Source organism: Rhinopithecus bieti, unplaced genomic scaffold (genome assembly GCF_001698545.2).
Source record: "Rhinopithecus bieti isolate Rb0 unplaced genomic scaffold, ASM169854v2 scaffold_57691, whole genome shotgun sequence".
Classification (NCBI taxonomy): domain Eukaryota; kingdom Metazoa; phylum Chordata; class Mammalia; order Primates; family Cercopithecidae; genus Rhinopithecus; species Rhinopithecus bieti.
The window spans coordinates 676,497-693,805 of NW_016824383.1; the positions used below are offsets into that span (position 1 = coordinate 676,497).

At 46.6% G+C, this 17,309-nt stretch overlaps 1 protein-coding gene across 4 annotated transcripts in view; it reads left to right on the top strand.

Annotated features, from left to right (window-relative positions):
- Positions 1-17,309, top strand: part of ZBTB7C (zinc finger and BTB domain containing 7C) — a 376,979-nt gene that overhangs the window by 1,332 nt on the left and 358,338 nt on the right. The window lies entirely within an intron of this gene.

The following is a 17,309-nucleotide window of genomic DNA, read 5'->3' on the forward strand; positions in this document are numbered from 1 at the left end:
GGTTCGGGCGCCGGCTGCCGGGTTCGGGCGCCGGCTGCCGGGTTCGCGGTCTCCCCAGCACCCCGGCAGCCGAGGCGGGTCGGGAGGTCGTGGGGCGCGGGGAAGGTGGCTCTGCCTGGGCCACGCCGGAAAGCTATCGTGGGGGTCGTTGCTAGGAGGCCGGCGGTCAGCGCGCCCCGGGGTGCAGGCAGGGGCAGGGGCGCCCTCCTCGCGGTGGGCAGGAGGCGGGGGGCTGCGGTGGCTATTCAGGGGCTCCGTGCGGCAGCCATGCAACGAAGGAGGCGGGAGAAGGGAGGGAGGGAAGGAGGGAGGGGAGAGCCAGCCGAGAGCGAGCCAGCGAGCGGGCGCCGCGCCTCCTGGCTGGCACCGCGGCCCGGAGCGAAGTGGCGCGCGGGGCTGGAAAGGAACTTATGCGGGCGCGTGCGGCCCAGGGCTCGGCGACGCCTCCGGGCCGGAGCGGGGCGGGCCCGTCGGCAGCCACAGGTGGTTTCTGCCAAAAGTTTTACCGCACTTCTGCCTGGAAGGCGCGGGAGCGTTTTGGTGAGTGACGTTTTCCTGGGACTTTGGCAGCCGCACTTTGCGCTGTCTTTTCTTGAAAATTGGAAAATGAGCTGCAAAGGCTGCGATCCCGCACCTCGCGATGAGATCTGAGCACCGAGTACGGTCCTTGCCTGAAGTCTCGCTCATGTGGGACTCAAAGATCCTTGCTGCTGTCAAATCGGGAAGCTGGGGGAAATTGGCGCACGCACACAGTTCCTCCAAGCCTCAGACAAGTAAAGCCGAGCCCGACCCGGTATCTGTCACCGCGCGGGGTAGTGCGAGGTCTGTTTCCAGCGACACGCACAGGAACTGCGTACATCTTCGCTCAAGGTGTGCATGTCTCCTCCGTTGAAAGCGAATTGTCTCTGGTCACTGTGCTGCTTTGTTTTTCCAGTTGCTTGTCTGGTTTTACTAGGATGAAGGCCAGGAGGAGCCAAAGAAAAGCGAAGCGGCAGCTCCCGTTATCTTTGCAATCTGCGAAACTGTGGAGTCTGGTACCCAACCTTCCGCAGCGCGGGCGCAAGGCCGAGGGGAGCTGGGGGTGGGTGGGGTGCGCTGCCTGTATTGGAAGCCTCGCCGGACCATGCGCAAGGCTAGAGCCGGAGTTTCTGGTGCTTCTAGGACAGAAAGAGGAGTGGGAGTGGTAAGGGAAGACCCCTTAAAGGAGGAAGATATACTGTGCCCAGTACTGAGAGGGAGGCTCCGAGAAGTCCGGTGGCTTGGCCCTGTTCCTCGTTGGCGGGGTTGAGAAATCCAGGGCAGCGAGGTAGAAACACCTCGGTAGGTCGTCCTGTGCTGAAAGAAATCATTATTCCCAGAGCGGAGCCGATATCCGGGTGTTGACTAGGTACAAAACTGCGTGAGAGGTGGAAACTCTCAGTCCTTCATTCTCCTTGGTCCGGGGTCTCCCGCTCCCTGCCCCTGCCCCTGCCCCACAAGTACATGAGCAAAAAGCATGCTCTTTGCTTTATAGAAGATCACAGGATTTTGAAGTTGAAAGAGACCCTAGAGATATCAGGAGCACTCATTTTACAGATGAGCAAACTCAGGCCCAAGAAAGGAAAGTGACCTGCTACAGTGGCTAGAGGCCCAGCGAGACTAGAAATGACATCAGCCTTCCAGGCAAGGGTGGAGAGACTTCCCTGGGCAAGGCCTGGTAGGGCTTGAGATCAGAAATGCCACCCCCACACCCCAAGCCCATCATGGCCTCTTTATCTGGTACTTTCTAAATCCACGCTTGACAGCAAATGTGGTATATTTCCTGTCCCCCATCCTTGGCTTAAAAAAAGCAGGACTGTCACTGCAAAGTCCAGTCTGACACTATCCCAACTTTTCCTGCTCCCTCATTATCCCAAATTCCTCAAGCTCCTTTTGTAACATAATGCAGCTTGATTAGCCAAGAAGAATTTGCAGCTTTTTTTCACTGAAGCACCCACTTTCCATAGGATGCCAGAACGCTGTTTTCCTAGTAATTAGATTTTACAGATATTTTTGAAAGGGAGCCCAATTTTGGATCAATTACACTTGGACACAAATGCTGCGCTGTTGTGGATACCAAATGAGAAAGATGAGCAATTATCTGGGGGTGTTGGAATAAATGTTGTTGTATTTGACACAGCCATTAAACATCAATGAGTGGGTTTTCAGTAAATGTTTTTTACTCTGTATTTTATTGAGCAAACAAAGTGTCTAAATTAAAAAGAGCTACGAGTTGGCCACTTTGATTTTAGCCACTTATTTTGTACCAGTGTGTATGAGGAGGAAGGAATTGAATGATAAACAGAGTGATTGTTATGTGAACGTTTTCCTCCCAAGCCATAATACTCTAGGGCGATGCTAGATTTCAGTCTATAATGTCATATACAGTCCAGTAGAATTTTATTAAAATAAGTTGGATGCAATATGTGTCAATCTGTATTAGTCAGAAGTGACTTGCAAGAGAGAATATTTTGTAAGTTTGATTGCTTTTAAGGACACAGAGTATCAAGAATTCAAGACTAGTGCAGAGTTGCCGGGTATAATTCTTCTGCTCTCATGAACAGATAAGAATCAGTGCCCCCTACTCCATATCTACTGTGTTTAGCAGTCCTACAGAAGAAATCAAGATCTGATATGCTGATGATAATACGGTGTTACGATGCCTTTCACTTTTATTGCATGCTAATCTCATCAGCATTCCCACGAGATAGTTCAGCTATTTGTTCAAATTACAGAGGGAGAGACTGAGGCAGAGAGACAGGGAGAGTATTATTCCTATAACTTTTCCCACTGAATTAACATTCTCAGCACGCAGCTTGGGGTTCCTGGGCTGACCAGGTATAAGAGACCCCCTAGTGTTACCGGCCCCTCACCCCTCTCCAGCAGTGTCGGTGTGAAGGGGGTATGAAGGAGTGGTGGGGTTGTAGTTACAGTTCACTGGGGCTGTCACCAGGGCATTTTTGTTCCCTGCCCCCGCCAAGGGTGGGCAGTTGTCCTCCCTCTCATAGCAGGCTGTGGGAACTTGGGCGCGGAAGGACCAGCTGGCTGAGGCTGGGGCGGGGGTGTGGGATCTGTGCCTGTGTAGGGCTGAAGGAGTCCAGGCTATTTATAACCCCTCCTCCCCTCCTGGGAAGAAGAGATTCAAGGGTCTGGAACCATCCACAGCACTGACTTCTCCCCGGGATGGCTGTGTCCCACTGGAAGAAAACCTGTCAACTAACCACACGGAGGGTACTGGAGTGAACCCCGGCCTGTGTGCAGCATCCTGCAGGGCTTCTTGGAGTGCCAGCTGCCCTGGGGGAATTTAGGACACAGGGATTTTCCACATTTGATCTTATCCAAAAGGCTAAGAAACGATGGGTTACAAGAATTTTCTAGAGCCACTGTGTGTACTTTTTGTCAGATGCTACTCCCATTTGCACAAAGTGAGGTACGCCCCAGAAATCTCACAGGACAGCTGTCAACAACTCATTAATGTGAGGATAATTGGCTTTTCTAAATAATGACAACAATGATTCTTATGCAGGAGATTTTGAAAGTGGCAAATTAGATGTGGTTCCTTCTGACTCCAAGCTGAGTCATTTCTGTGTGGGGCTGGTCAAGGAGGTTTCAGGCATGCATTCAAAACTCTTTGCTTCCTCCCCTGACTCTGCCCCAAATAGGTCCCCAATGGCCCCTCACCCACCCACTCCTCAAACCAACACCAAAGTCCTCCCTCCTTTGTCTGGAATAAATAGTACCTGCCATGCCATCAGTTACAACTTCATTCCTGAGGCCGAACAGAATTTTTCCCTGGGTTGGTGGAGGGAGGAATGGGGGTTGGGTGGGGTGGAGGAAGCTGGCAAGGCACTGAGCTTATCTTTCTGTTTAACCCTTTGGTGTGAATTGATCCGCCCATCAGAACTGTCTCAGGGGCTCACAGCAGGTTTTACCAGGGGGAGACTTCAGTAGGAGGCTGTGGATAGCGAGATCGGGGCTGGACAGCTGTGGCTTTGCGTGGCACCTGGCCAGCTTTTCACAGACCTCACATGCTGGAGCTTTTGAGGGCAGGGCTGGCACGTTGCTTGTCTTCATGTCCTCAGCATCAGCAAGGGCTGGACATGGAAAACGTTTCCTGAATGAATGCTGCGGGCTGGGCATGGGTGGATGGGTGGACAGCAGTTGAATTTGCATCTTATTTGCTTTACTCCGTGGCACTGTGAAGGGGGGTGTTGGGAAGGCAAAGTCATAGAAGTAGATAAGAATAAATGGGGTTCCCATAGGCATTGTGAGAACCCTGGGGCCAAGCTGACTGGCCCCTCCATACCTCTAACCCCAATGGATATTGAGAGCATCCATTCATCAATTCAACAGGTAGTGATGAAGTCCTTCTCTGTAGGCTGTCATGGCACAATCCAGTGTCACAGAGCAGGCAAAGTGAGTTTCCTTCAGTAAGGCAGAGCAGGCCACTCCCTTGTGTAACCAACTCTGGGCATGCGGGATCTGGTCCCTGCCTGTGTCTCTGACTTCCCCTTCACTCCCTGTGCCCACCCTTCCGCCTCCTTTTTGTTTCTTGAACACATTGAGCTCATGTGTTTCTGGCTTGCCTGTTCTCTTTGTCTGGAATGTTCTTCCTTCAGATCTTCCCATAACTGGCTTCTCACTGACGCATCACCTGGACTATATTCTTTTCTTTTCTTTTCTTTTCTTTTTTTGAGACAGAGTCTCTCGCTCTTGTCACCCAGGCTGATGTGCAGCAGCACGATCTTGGCTCACTGCAACCACTGCCTTCTGGGTTCAAGCAGTTCTGCCTCAGCTTCCTGAGTAGCTGGGATTACAGGTGGCCCCCGCCACGGCTGGTTAATTTTTGTACTTTTAGTAGAGATAGGGTTTTACCGTGTTGGTCAGTCTGGTCTCAAACTCCTGACCTCAGGTGATCTGCCCACCTTGGCCTCCCAAAGTGCTGGGATTACAAGCAGCAGCCACTGCGCCTCGCCAATCTTTTTCTTTCTTTTTTTCTTTTTTAAAGGCTTAACATTATTTTTTATTTGACAATGCTTCCCATATAATTTAACATACCAAATAGGCCTGTTTATTATCTCTCTTTTGGATGCTTCAAGGGCCCTTTTTATTTTAATTTTTTTATTTCATAGCTTTTTGGGGAACAGGTGGTATTTGGTTCATGAATAAGTTCTTTAGTGGTGCCTACTGAGATTTTGGTACACCCATCACCTGAGCAGTGTACACTGTACCCAATGTGCAGTCTTTTATTGGATATAATCTTGATTCTCCTTTTGTTTCTTGTCTGTCTTCCCCCATCAGAGTGTAAGTTCCCTGAGGACAGGGACCTTGTCTGTTTTGCAATCTGTTGTCTCCTCCTGGGCTATAACTAGGCATATTCATTTACCAGCTATGTTCTCAGACAGCAGAACAGTGCCTAGCACACAGCAGTGTCTAAGTACATAGTTGGTAAATGAATATGCCAGTTAGTGCTGTTGGGGTATATGATGTTGAGTCAGCCCAAGGCCCTGCCTTCTGGATCTCTTCAGCCTAGAGGCAGAAATGAAGCTTGTTCATATATACTCTCATGTAGGCAGGGAGGGAAGGTAACATTCAAGAAGTATAGCCCAGGAGGGCCATTGTCAAGAGATGTTAGCCCTGATTTGACAAGGGTGGTTGGCTTAGTTAGATGGAGTCTTCTTTCAGATTTTCTGTTGGGAGTCTGGAAGCTCTGGCAGCTGACTCACCTCCAGGACTGGAGTTCCTCTAGCTTGACTGGCTACCACCTCTCTGTTTATTTACTTCTTTGGTGGGCAAGAGCTCCAAGCATAATGCCATCCTTGGAGAGTCAGGAATGTTGTGTTTTTCCACCCGCTTCATCATTGGCAGCCTCCTCAGAACAGCTGTGGACAGCTGTCTGCCAGCGTGGATGCAGGGAGGGTTTCTCTTCGGGGCCAGGGGCACACTCAGCCCTGCAGGAGCAGGGAATTCATTGGTGGTTCACACCCTACTGATTTCTAAACCCCACTGAACTTGTGCCTGTAAAAACAGATTCATGAGGAAATTAAAAAACTATTAGCATTCAGTTTACTGCTTATTTTCTGATTATGAAAGCAGTAAGACTTATAATAGAAAATTTGGAAAATATGGAAAAGAATAAAATCAAAACAAAAACCTTCTACAACACCCACATTTTGGTGTATTTCCTTCCAGTCTTTTTTTTTCTGGAACCACCAACACACACACATATACACATAAGCACACACATAAAACATAATTGGGAAAAACATTGTTTTCCAAAACTGTTAAAATCCATGCCATCTTTTACCAAACAGAAAACTTCCTTTCTCTTGAGAGCCTGATACTCACGTTGATACTCACACTGATACTTAGAAGAAAATGTCAAGTCTCTTCACTAAAGATTTTAGCAGGCTTTGCTTCTGTACTTTGCATAAGGAAAACAGTTGTCCTTCTCCGCTTCCAATACATTGTGGATGTGCTTAGAAACATGCCTCTCATGCTCACCTGTCTCCATCAGTGTGTTAAGGAGTGTGGGTGTATGATGTTGCAAGTTACCCCCTTACTGAGCATTTGATCACATTACTAAGTCATTGTGTTCCTTAGAAACGCACTTGTAATGGATGTGTAGTATTCCTTAAAGTAATGTACCATACCTTATTTAACCATGACAAGAAAAGAATCAATCCCCATTAACTAATCTTTTTTTTTTTGACCTAAAACTAAGCAGGAGGAACTCAAGAAATATGAACCCGCATCATTGGGTTCATGTGATTAGGGCATCACTGTTTGGGGGATGTCTTCACTCCTGCAGGAGCCCTAGGACTTTGTTTCCTGCATTGTTCTGTTCCCAGAGCCTACAAGAGTGTCCGGCACACAGTAGGACTCAGGAACTATTTTGCTCAATGAATGAAATATAGAATTCTTCCTGTGGGAGATGAGACCCTTGTTAAGTTCACAGAGGTCAAGGCTTCTTTTGAAGTGTGTGTTCTGGGGCCTTGGGGGCTTGAAGGATGGAAGCATCATTGCATCCTGGGAACAAGAGCATGAATTGGCACGATGGGATGGTCAACTGTGAAAGGGTTCTCTGACTTAAGAATTTTGATGGGCTTTTGGAGGAGGTGAGGCTTAGATGAAATCTTGATTTAGGGGGGTAGGAGCACTTAACTCCTTGGAGACAAACAGGAGGGACCCAAGCGGGAAGGTGGCATGGGTGGAGCCTCACAGAGTCAAGACTGGGACCAGGGGGTGCAGCCTAAGCCAGGGAATGGCAAGAGATGGGGACTCTTCAAACTGGAACCTCCTCAGTGCCCAGAACCTAGTCCCAGGGAAGGATGGGTCCTTGGGGGTTCTGAGGCCCTGACCTGCCTCCAGGCAGGTACCATCTCCATACTGCAGATGGGGAAATTGAGGCTCTAGAAGTTGAGGAATGATGAGGAGCATAGGTTTTGGGATTGATGAGACCTAAGTCCCATAGCTTGGTGGCTTTCCTGCATCACTTTGGGCACATCACATAAGCTCTCTGAGCATCGGTGTCCTCACCTATGCATTGGTGATAATACCAATTTGATAGGGTGGCTGGGGAAATGGGATAAGATAATACATACAGAGCACTTAAAATAGCTCTCAATGAAGAGTGAGGGGAGCCACTATTACTTATGTTTTGTAAATTTCTATTCCTAACATGAAGGGAGAGATGAGAAAAGACAGGATCGATGCCAAAAAATGAAAAACAGTTAAGGCTTTGTTGTCTTGCTTCTCTCCCCAAGCGACTGCCCTATCTCAGGGAATAAAATCCCAGCCTACAGAAATTCGGACTCTTGGGTGTCATGAGCTCACATGCAGGTAGAATTAGCACTACTTGAGGGGTGCTAGGATCCCTCCCTCCTTCCCTACCTCGAATGGAAGGAGAGATGCGCTTATTAAAATCATGCTGTGGCTTCAGGAGCTGAATCCAGATGTCACTGCTAGGGGCACACTCCTTACTCAATTAGCACCTGGGCATGGATTAGTCTTTGTAGTGGATAATGTCTGGCCACACAAAGATGGAGCGCAGGCCAGGTCAGTTCTGCTGACTGGGAGCTGGCTGAGTAAGTAGCATATGACCTGGAGCAGCGCAGCCTAATAGAAATATAGCAAGAATTATCTATGTAACTTTAAGTTTCCTAGTAGCCACCTTTTTAAAAAGTAAAAAGAAGTAGGTAAAATTAACTTTAATCGTGTATTTTATTTAACCCAATATATCCAAGATATTATCATTTTAGTATCTAACACTAGTCATACTTCAAGTGCTTAGTAGCCCCACAGGGCTAGTGGCTGCCTACCAGACAATGCAGTGAGCCCAGGACACAGGTTGCAGGGGCCACCCTAGGGGAGGCTGTGGCTACAGGGGTACTCTGCATTGGAAGGGGGAGCAGCAGGGCTTCTAGATGGGGACACACTCTTTTATGGGCCTCAGTTTCCCCATGTGTAGCATGAGGCTATCTTGAAGAGCCATTTCAGTTCTGGTGTTCCTTAATTCCTGAAAGAAAGACACGGAAAGCAATTTTTAGTCCCTTCCCAAGTTTGAGGAGGGTGGCGGTAGAACTTGGAGAGAGCGCGTGGGAAACAGAGAGGACCGCTGGCCCTGTGTTTGAAAGGATGTCCTTACAAAGTTCTGTCTGGACCATTTATACGATAGGTCTCTCTGAGAATCCACAGTGTTCAGCCATCACCATGAGTTGCCTTTTTGAAACAGTGCATTTTGGAGATGGGGCAGGGACATTAATTGTTACTATTGAAAGGTGACATGTTTTGATTGTTTCAATTCTGAAGCTTCCTCTGGTTGGTGGGTCATCCCAGATGGCTTTGAATGGCAGCCATAAAAGAGGGGAGGGGCCCCACAGGAAATATTAGAACAAAAAAGGACATTTTTCAGCTCTGTCATAAATGGGCACTTGGCCTGTCAAGAGAGGATGTGGGAAGAGGGAGGAAAAAGCAGCAGGTGTGTTTGGGGGAAAGGGTGTGTCCCCACATGTATTTTAAGCTCCTGAAGTCAGCAGCACTGGTGTCATTGCACTCCAGTGAATGGGGATTTGGGGTTTTAATCTCCGCACCAGCAACTTCTGGAGGGAAGAAAGCTTTCTCTCCTTTTATGGAGTGTCTCCTCTTTTTAAAATGAGATTGTCACTAAGTAACTGGCTTGTGTCTACCTGACGACCTCAACTCCCAGACAGGAAACAGGCTTGCCTGCTCTAAGAGCTGCTTCAGACGAGGCCCAGGGAGGCTGCCCTGCTCTCAGGTCCTTCCAGAAGGCAGCTGAGGAGCCCAGGGCCAGAACCTGCTGCACCCGCCTCCCCGCCACCCCACTGGCCAGTCCTCCTGCAGCCACGGTGCCTCCTCAGTTTTTCTCCTGCAGTTAACAGATGACGCAAGAGGCTGCCTTGAACTGTTTTTAAATGAGGATTTCTCTTTTATGTTTTCCTAAAGCAGATTTTTTATTACTTTTCCACACATTGTTTGCTTTGAATTTTTAATTTAATTTTTCCGAATAGGTCAACCCCTCCATGGTTTAAAATTCAAAAGGTACAAAAGGGGTTTTAAAGTGAAACATCTTTTTCTCACTGCTGTTAGTTTCCTTACCCTGAGGCAACCACTATTAATGGTTTCTTCAGTTTAAATACATTGTATGCAATACAAAACATATGTATGTATGTGTGCATCCATGGGCATGGTATTTTTAAAAAATTTCTTTTTTTTAAATTTTGTTTAGATAACTTTAAGTACAAGATGCTTTCTGCATTTTCTTTTTTTTTTTTTAAATTTCTTTACTGAAATGGGAGCTTATCTCACGCATTGAATCTCACTTTGCACTTAATGTCTTGGAGATATCTGACTGTCCGGCAATTATACCTTGACTTATTTCACCAGCCCGCCTACATTGATATTTCAGTTGTTTCCAGTCTTTTGCTGATACAATACCCAGTGATTTTGTATGAAAGCGATCCTTGATTTTCTGAATACAGGAAAATTTATAGCACTCTAAGAATAATTTTGCCGACTTGTTGTTCACAAGACACTTCAAAGGATAAAATTGCTTAATTGTTTAAGGATTAAGGTAGAATAAATAATTTTTGGTTGAACTTCTTAGAAAACGAATCATGCACTCAACACTGATTTATGAAACCAGTGTTTCCTGAGCTCCCACTATGTGCTGGATGCTGGGCCAGGCAACGGTGGGGGTGAGGGAACAAAGAGAAGGGTGTGAGGGATGGTACTAACATCGTGGGAGTGGGGAAGCAGTGGGGTCTCAGATAAGCCAGTGACTTTGATGGGAGAAGAGAACAGAGGCAGCTTCATGCTGGAAAAAGGAGGTTAAGGCAGCATCGGGCATAGCCTTGATGAAGGTAAATAGAAGCCACAGAGGTCGTGTTGGGCCCCTTGACTTGGGGTGAGGTGCAGGGTATCAGGGAGGGGGGCCCTGGGCTAATCTTTTCTTTGGGACCTTAGGCTTTCCTGACCCCAGCTTGTGGCACCATGTCCTTGGTCTCCCTCAGCTACCTCAAGGTCACTGCCCGTCTGCAGGGTTCTCCAAAGGGCAGCGTCTTCTGACCTTGAGGGCCTTTGAAATCCCTCTGGCTTCAGAGTCTGGTGAGCAAAGCTCTTTCTCTCAGGCCAATCACTTCACAGCAAACAGGCAGCAATGGCCAAGCAGCCCTGTGGACAGAGGGGGCTGTGGACACTGGGGAGAAATCATCCTTGCTATGTGGAAAAAAGCATGCTTTGCCTACCTGACCTGCAGATCCCAGGACTTGCCCCTGTGTGTACACAGCTCGATGTTCCACTTCTGAGTTGAGGGAACTGTGCTTCCAATGAATGCTGTCCCTAATCCCGGCAGCCTGCCCTTTTGGGGACTCGGGATGCTTTTGGAAACAGATCGCGGGGTGAGAGTGTAGACCACCATCAGCAGGCTTGAAGGCAACAAGCTAAAGTCACTCAATAGTTGTGGATTGGCCCTGGAAACACCTGGTCATGCAGAAGCTTTGCTGCTTTTGTGTATGTGCAGGTAGTGAAGCTGTGATCCCATAGGGAATACAAGGAGCATTAGGATTCTGATGGAGTCTTTAGTCCTGGGTGAGGTTCTGCAGGGGATCAGGAGAAGCCCAAGACATGGTCTTGCCTTCAAGGATGCAAACATTTGTTTATGAAAATATATGCAAGATATTTAAGCTTATGCTGAAGAGCTAAATGACATAGTGTAGCTTGTAAGATTTTAAAGAAAAGGGACCTAGAGTCTGTGTGCTTAGAGTTGGCAAGTTGTGAGACTTGCGATGAACTTGGCGAAGGGAGCTGGTAGGAGGATGAGAACTGACATTGCTGAGCAGCCACAACAGGCACTTCTTATGTGTGACGTAGCCGCTCATTCTCACAGCAACTTTCAATGTAATGTTATTATTCCAAATGAGCAGATGATGAACTGAGGCTTGGAATGTTCTGGTTAACTTGCTTGAGGTGATACGGCTATATGAAAGTGGAAGAGCTCTGATTCCAGAGCCCAGATTCTCTCCACTGCACCTAAATTGACCCTGAAGTCCCTAGAGGGTATTTAGGTGGGGAACCACCTGTACAAAGGAATGGTAGTGGGACCAACATGGGGCCAAGCTCAGTGAAGAAGTCTGTAGTTGTGTGTAGTTGTGTGTAGGAAGCAGGAGGAAATACATTTGGTTAAGGGGGTCAGGCATGGGGAAGTAATTGCAGCAAATCTTAACTCCCAAGCTGGTTCCCCGCTCTGTGCAGTTCACATCTGGCTTTCTGCCTAGTTTAGCTCAGTATGCTTCGGGAAATGGCATAATTTCCATTTTAGCCTTGAACAATGAGAATTTAGGAAGAGATTATCCACTTGATACCAAGTACTAAAACCATTTATTTTAGTCCAGCACCAAACTGGAATTATTTTTATTCATTTACCAATACCTCTTCTTAGGGCATTTTAGGAAATTGCTTTTGGAGCCACGTAAAGCACTATTGTAAAAATGCAACTACCAGCACCAAGAAATATCAGATCACTAAATTCAGGTGATAAGACATCCCAGAGGTAGGCATCCACCCATGCTTTATAATTCTATAGATGGATACTTCAATATTTCAACTTCTATGAGAGCCATGTGACTTAATGACAACCACCACTGTGGCTCGTGGTTCAGCATAAGAATTCCTCTTGCATTATGTCCACTCTCTGTATGATGTGGGCCAAGTAATATGTATTGTTAGGGGTGATGAGTGGACAGGAACAGAGGGAAGGATTTGAAGGCTAACAGATCTTGTGTAATGATTAGGCTGTGAAATGTGGCAAGGAGATTCAGTGACCTCATTCAAAGGCTTACGTTTGCATATGCTTCCTTCAGTGGATTTATCATCCATCTTTGTAATCTCAAGGGTTCTCTGTCCTAGTACTAGCTTACAAATAAATATAAACCACTTAAACAAAAAAGCCCTCCTATTTTTCTGACTGTCTTTAGCCCTTGGGAACCGGTGTCTTGATGAAGTATGAGTAGGTGGTAGACCCAGAGCTCACCTGATGAAGTTTTGTTCATGTCAGGCTTCTTGTCTTGGCTCTTGCAGAGTGTTTATTGAAAGCTCCCTGAAGGCAGGGAAAATGCTTCTGATTTCTCATGTACCTCTGATGTTACATGTGCTTGTGCCCATTTTGCAAATCATCTCCTAATCTGGATAATATCCAAGAACTCAGAAATCTTGCTCATAATCTGGGTAGTACAATAACAAAGCAGAGGGCAACATCCTAGTTATTGTCCTTGCCTGCCATTGGAAAGTAGATGTGTCCTTGCCTCTGTCTATGCCTGGAATCCCTGGATGTTTTTCTTTTCTTTTTTTTTTTTTTTTTTTGAGAAGGAGTCTCGCTCTGCCGCCCAGGCTGGAGTGCAGTGGTGGGATCTCAGCTCACTCACTGCAAGCTCCGCCTTCCAGGTTTTACGCCATTCTCCTGCCTCAGCCTCCCGAGTAGCTGGGACTACAGGTGCCCGCCATGTCGCCCGGCTAGTTTTTTGTATGTTTTAGTAGAGACAGGGTTTCACCGTGTTAGCCAGGATGGTCTCAATCTCCTGACCTCGTGATCCACCCATCTCGGCCTCCCAAAGTGCTGGGATTACAGGCTTGAGCCACCGCGCCCAGCCACCCCTGGATGTTTTTCTAAACTGCTTTGGGAGTGGGGTAGGGATGGAGAGAAAGGTTGTAAAAGTGAATTATTTGATAAAATAATATTTCTGCTTACATTACAGAAAGCTAAATCAACCTGTATTCTACTCCCATTGCTTTGCTGGAATTTTTTATGACAGATTCTGATGCACCAGATTCTACCACCTCCCTGAGAGTCACCTATTTGCAGAAGTCATTATAAGCCATTGTTTAACTAAAGGCTTTTTTCTTTTCCTTCCTTATAATTTTTAAGACCCTGCTTCTGTATAGACCTGACTCAGCAGCTTTCTAGTTTGGGAATTTTTTGCCTCTTCTCAGATTCTGGATTGTACTTCCCTAGTGTCCTGTTCTTCGTTCAGAAATGGCTAAGACTGGCCCAGACTTTGGCTCCAGGTGGGAAGTAGTCTCACCACAAAAGGACACATTTTTGTATGAGGACTCTGTCCCCAGTCCCTGAGTACCTAATGACTGAGCTCTTCTTCCTGCCTGCTTCATGGGCAGACTAACATTTTTACCAAAGTAAATGGTTACATTCCCTGGGAAAGTAGCCATTTGTCAGGGTGGTAAAGCATTGGTGTAGAACACAAGTGTACACATATACCTTCATACACATCACTCTCAACCCCTCGGACACACACACACACAGACACATTTGAATAGAACACATGCCTACATCCACATTCATACACATTATCCCCAACCCCTCTGACACACACACACACACACACACACATGAATAGAACACACGTGCACTCATCCACATTCATACGCATCACTCTCAACCCCTCGGACACACACACACACAGACACATTTGAATAGAACACGTGCCTACATCCACATTCATACACATCATCCCCAACCCCTCTGACACATACACACACACGAATAGAACACACGTGCCTACATCCACATTCATACACATTATCCCCAACCCCTCTGACACACACACACACACACACACACATGAATAGAACACACGTGCACTCATCCACATTCATACGCATCACTCTCAACCCCTCGGACACACACACACACAGACACATTTGAATAGAACACGTGCCTACATCCACATTCATACACATCATCCCCAACCCCTCTGACACATACACACACATGAATAGAACACACGTGCCTACATCCACATTCATACACATTATCCCCAACCCCTCTGACACACACACACACACGAATAGAACACACGTGCACACATCCACATTCATACACATCACTCTCAACCCCTCGGACACACACACACACAGACACATTTGAATAGAACACGTGCCTACATCCACATTCATACACATTATCCCCAACCCCTCTGACACACACACACACACACACACACATGAATAGAACACACGTGCACTCATCCACATTCATACACATCACTCTCAACCCCTCGGACACACACACACACAGACACATTTGAATAGAACACGTGCCTACATCCACATTCATACACATTATCCCCAACCCCTCTGACACACACACACACACACACACACATGAATAGAACACACGTGCACTCATCCACATTCATACACATCACTCTCAACCCCTCGGACACACACACACACAGACACATTTGAATAGAACACATGCCTACATCCACATTCATACACATTATCCCCAACCCCTCTGACACACACACACACACACACACACATGAATAGAACACACGTGCACTCATCCACATTCATACGCATCACTCTCAACCCCTCGGACACACACACACACAGACACATTTGAATAGAACACGTGCCTACATCCACATTCATACACATCATCCCCAACCCCTCTGACACATACACACACATGAATAGAACACACGTGCCTACATCCACATTCATACACATTATCCCCAACCCCTCTGACACACACACACACACGAATAGAACACACGTGCACACATCCACATTCATACACATCACTCTCAACCCCTCGGACACACACACACACATTCGAATAGAACACACGTGCATACATCCACATTCACACACATCACCCCCAATCCCTCTGATACACACGTACATAACACACACACTCTCTCTCTGTCTGTCTCTCTCTCTCTCTCTTCCCCTCCCTGCCTCTCTTTCTCTCCTTAAACGAGATCATGGATGAAAAACACCCAGCACAGTGACTGTCACAGAGGCCCAAACTCAGTAAACATTATCGACTATCACTACTATTATAATGACCATGCGCAGGAGGAAAATATAGCCCCGAGACCCTTTGTTGTCATACTGGAGAATCAGCAGGTACTCTTCCTTAGCTTAGTGACCCTTCCTGATGCTTTTTAATACTCCATCCTTCACACACACACAGCACATTAAGAGTCAGTTCATTCTTGGGATGTGTGCAAAATTCCAATTCCTGTCAGGAGAATTTATGTGTGGTTTTAGAGGGGATAATCGACCAGTTAGTATGTGCGCGCTGATTTTATACACATACGCGTCGCCGTTTACAGCACACATTATAACATCTTCAGTCTCTGCCAAGAATGTGTATTTCTTAGCCCCGTGCATTTGCATATTATGGGTTCATAATTTCAAATAGCTGTAAAGACCTCTACAGAAAAATGTAGTCACTGTACTCTGATGTTCTAAATCTCAGTATAGTAGTAGAACCTGGCTAATTTTTGCCCCTGCTAATGTACTAGCCTTGTAATTTTTACACACATGTGCACACACATAGACATACACAAATCCCTGATGTTACCCTACTTCTAAGCAAAGATTTAATAGCTGGCAGCTGAGTTACACTGCCTACTCCCCAGACTTCATTACCTTTCCAAAATATATCATACACGTGGTGCAATGTACTATGGTCTTATTACAGATGATTAAAAATAAAAGATTTATCAAAATGAGTGAACCCACTGCATCTGATCTTTCCCTGGTTTGGGTCCCTCACCCCCTACACTTCTCCTTGAGTCATCTGCTGAACCTCTGGCTTAGCTGAGCCCTGTGAATGAGGCAGCGAGCTCTTCAGAAACTGCTCTTTCAAGCTAATATCACCAGAAAACCCAGCTACCTACACCCCACCTTCTGATCAATCATTAGAGAATCTGCCAGAGGCAGCAGTTGATTTGACCGAACAAAATAGAGCAGCAGGACAGAAATAAACTTCTGAGACATTTCTTAAGGTCTTGCAGGTACAACACACCTGCATTTTCAAAATGGTCACGTGGAGGTTTTGGAAGTGCAGGAAAAAAAAGAATGCCAACTTGAAGTCTACTCTACCCCATTTCAGTGTAGGGAGAATTAGAGAGCTGAACTATGGAAGTTTTCAAGTGCAATAGCTGTGATATAAATACTTCAAAATCCACTGTAGCATTGCTGACCTGGGGCCACCGAAACTGGAGACTGGCCAGGGCTGGGAAGGGGAGCTGGTGGCTGCTTCATTGTGTCCTCTGCCTTGCTCTTTTGATCTCAATTAGAAAATAAATGCTGCAAAAGGCATCTTAAATATTAGGAACTCTATGCCTTTTTGGCTACCTAGGACGGTCTTGGCTTCCTGAAAGCAAAGAAACATCATTTTGCAGTGACTGAAGCAGCACCGTTCCTGACTCTGGTGCCTGAGGTTGATTATTTCAGGTTGGTTATGATTATCTTGGTGCCTCTCAGATTTTGCCCTTTGTGGTTGATTTTTAATTAGGGGCGATGGCTATAGTCCTCTCTCTGTGTGTGTGTGTGTATGGATGTGCACATATGTGCATGTGTGATCATTTGGAAGGTGTCCTGACCAAAATGCCTTTAGTTTTGATTCAAAGCTTAACCAGAGAAGAATCAAATGAAATCTTTACATTAAGACATTCTTTTAACGTTTTTAGCAGCTTTATTGAAGAATAATTTACGTGCCATAGAATTCACTTTGTTTTAGGTGTACAATTCAGTGACTGACTTTATAGTGAGAGACCGTCAGGGAGAGAGGGTGTTGGTGAGGCTGTGACTCTATAAAGGGGAAGAAAAGGGAAAGGAATCCCTTTGTTCCATGCCCAGGCAAGTGAGTCATCTAGCTTCACCTTCTCTGCAGAAGGGAGCTGAGGGGGCAGGAAGTGTTGTGGTTGGAGCAGGCCCGGTGGGATGGCAGCGGGTGGGGG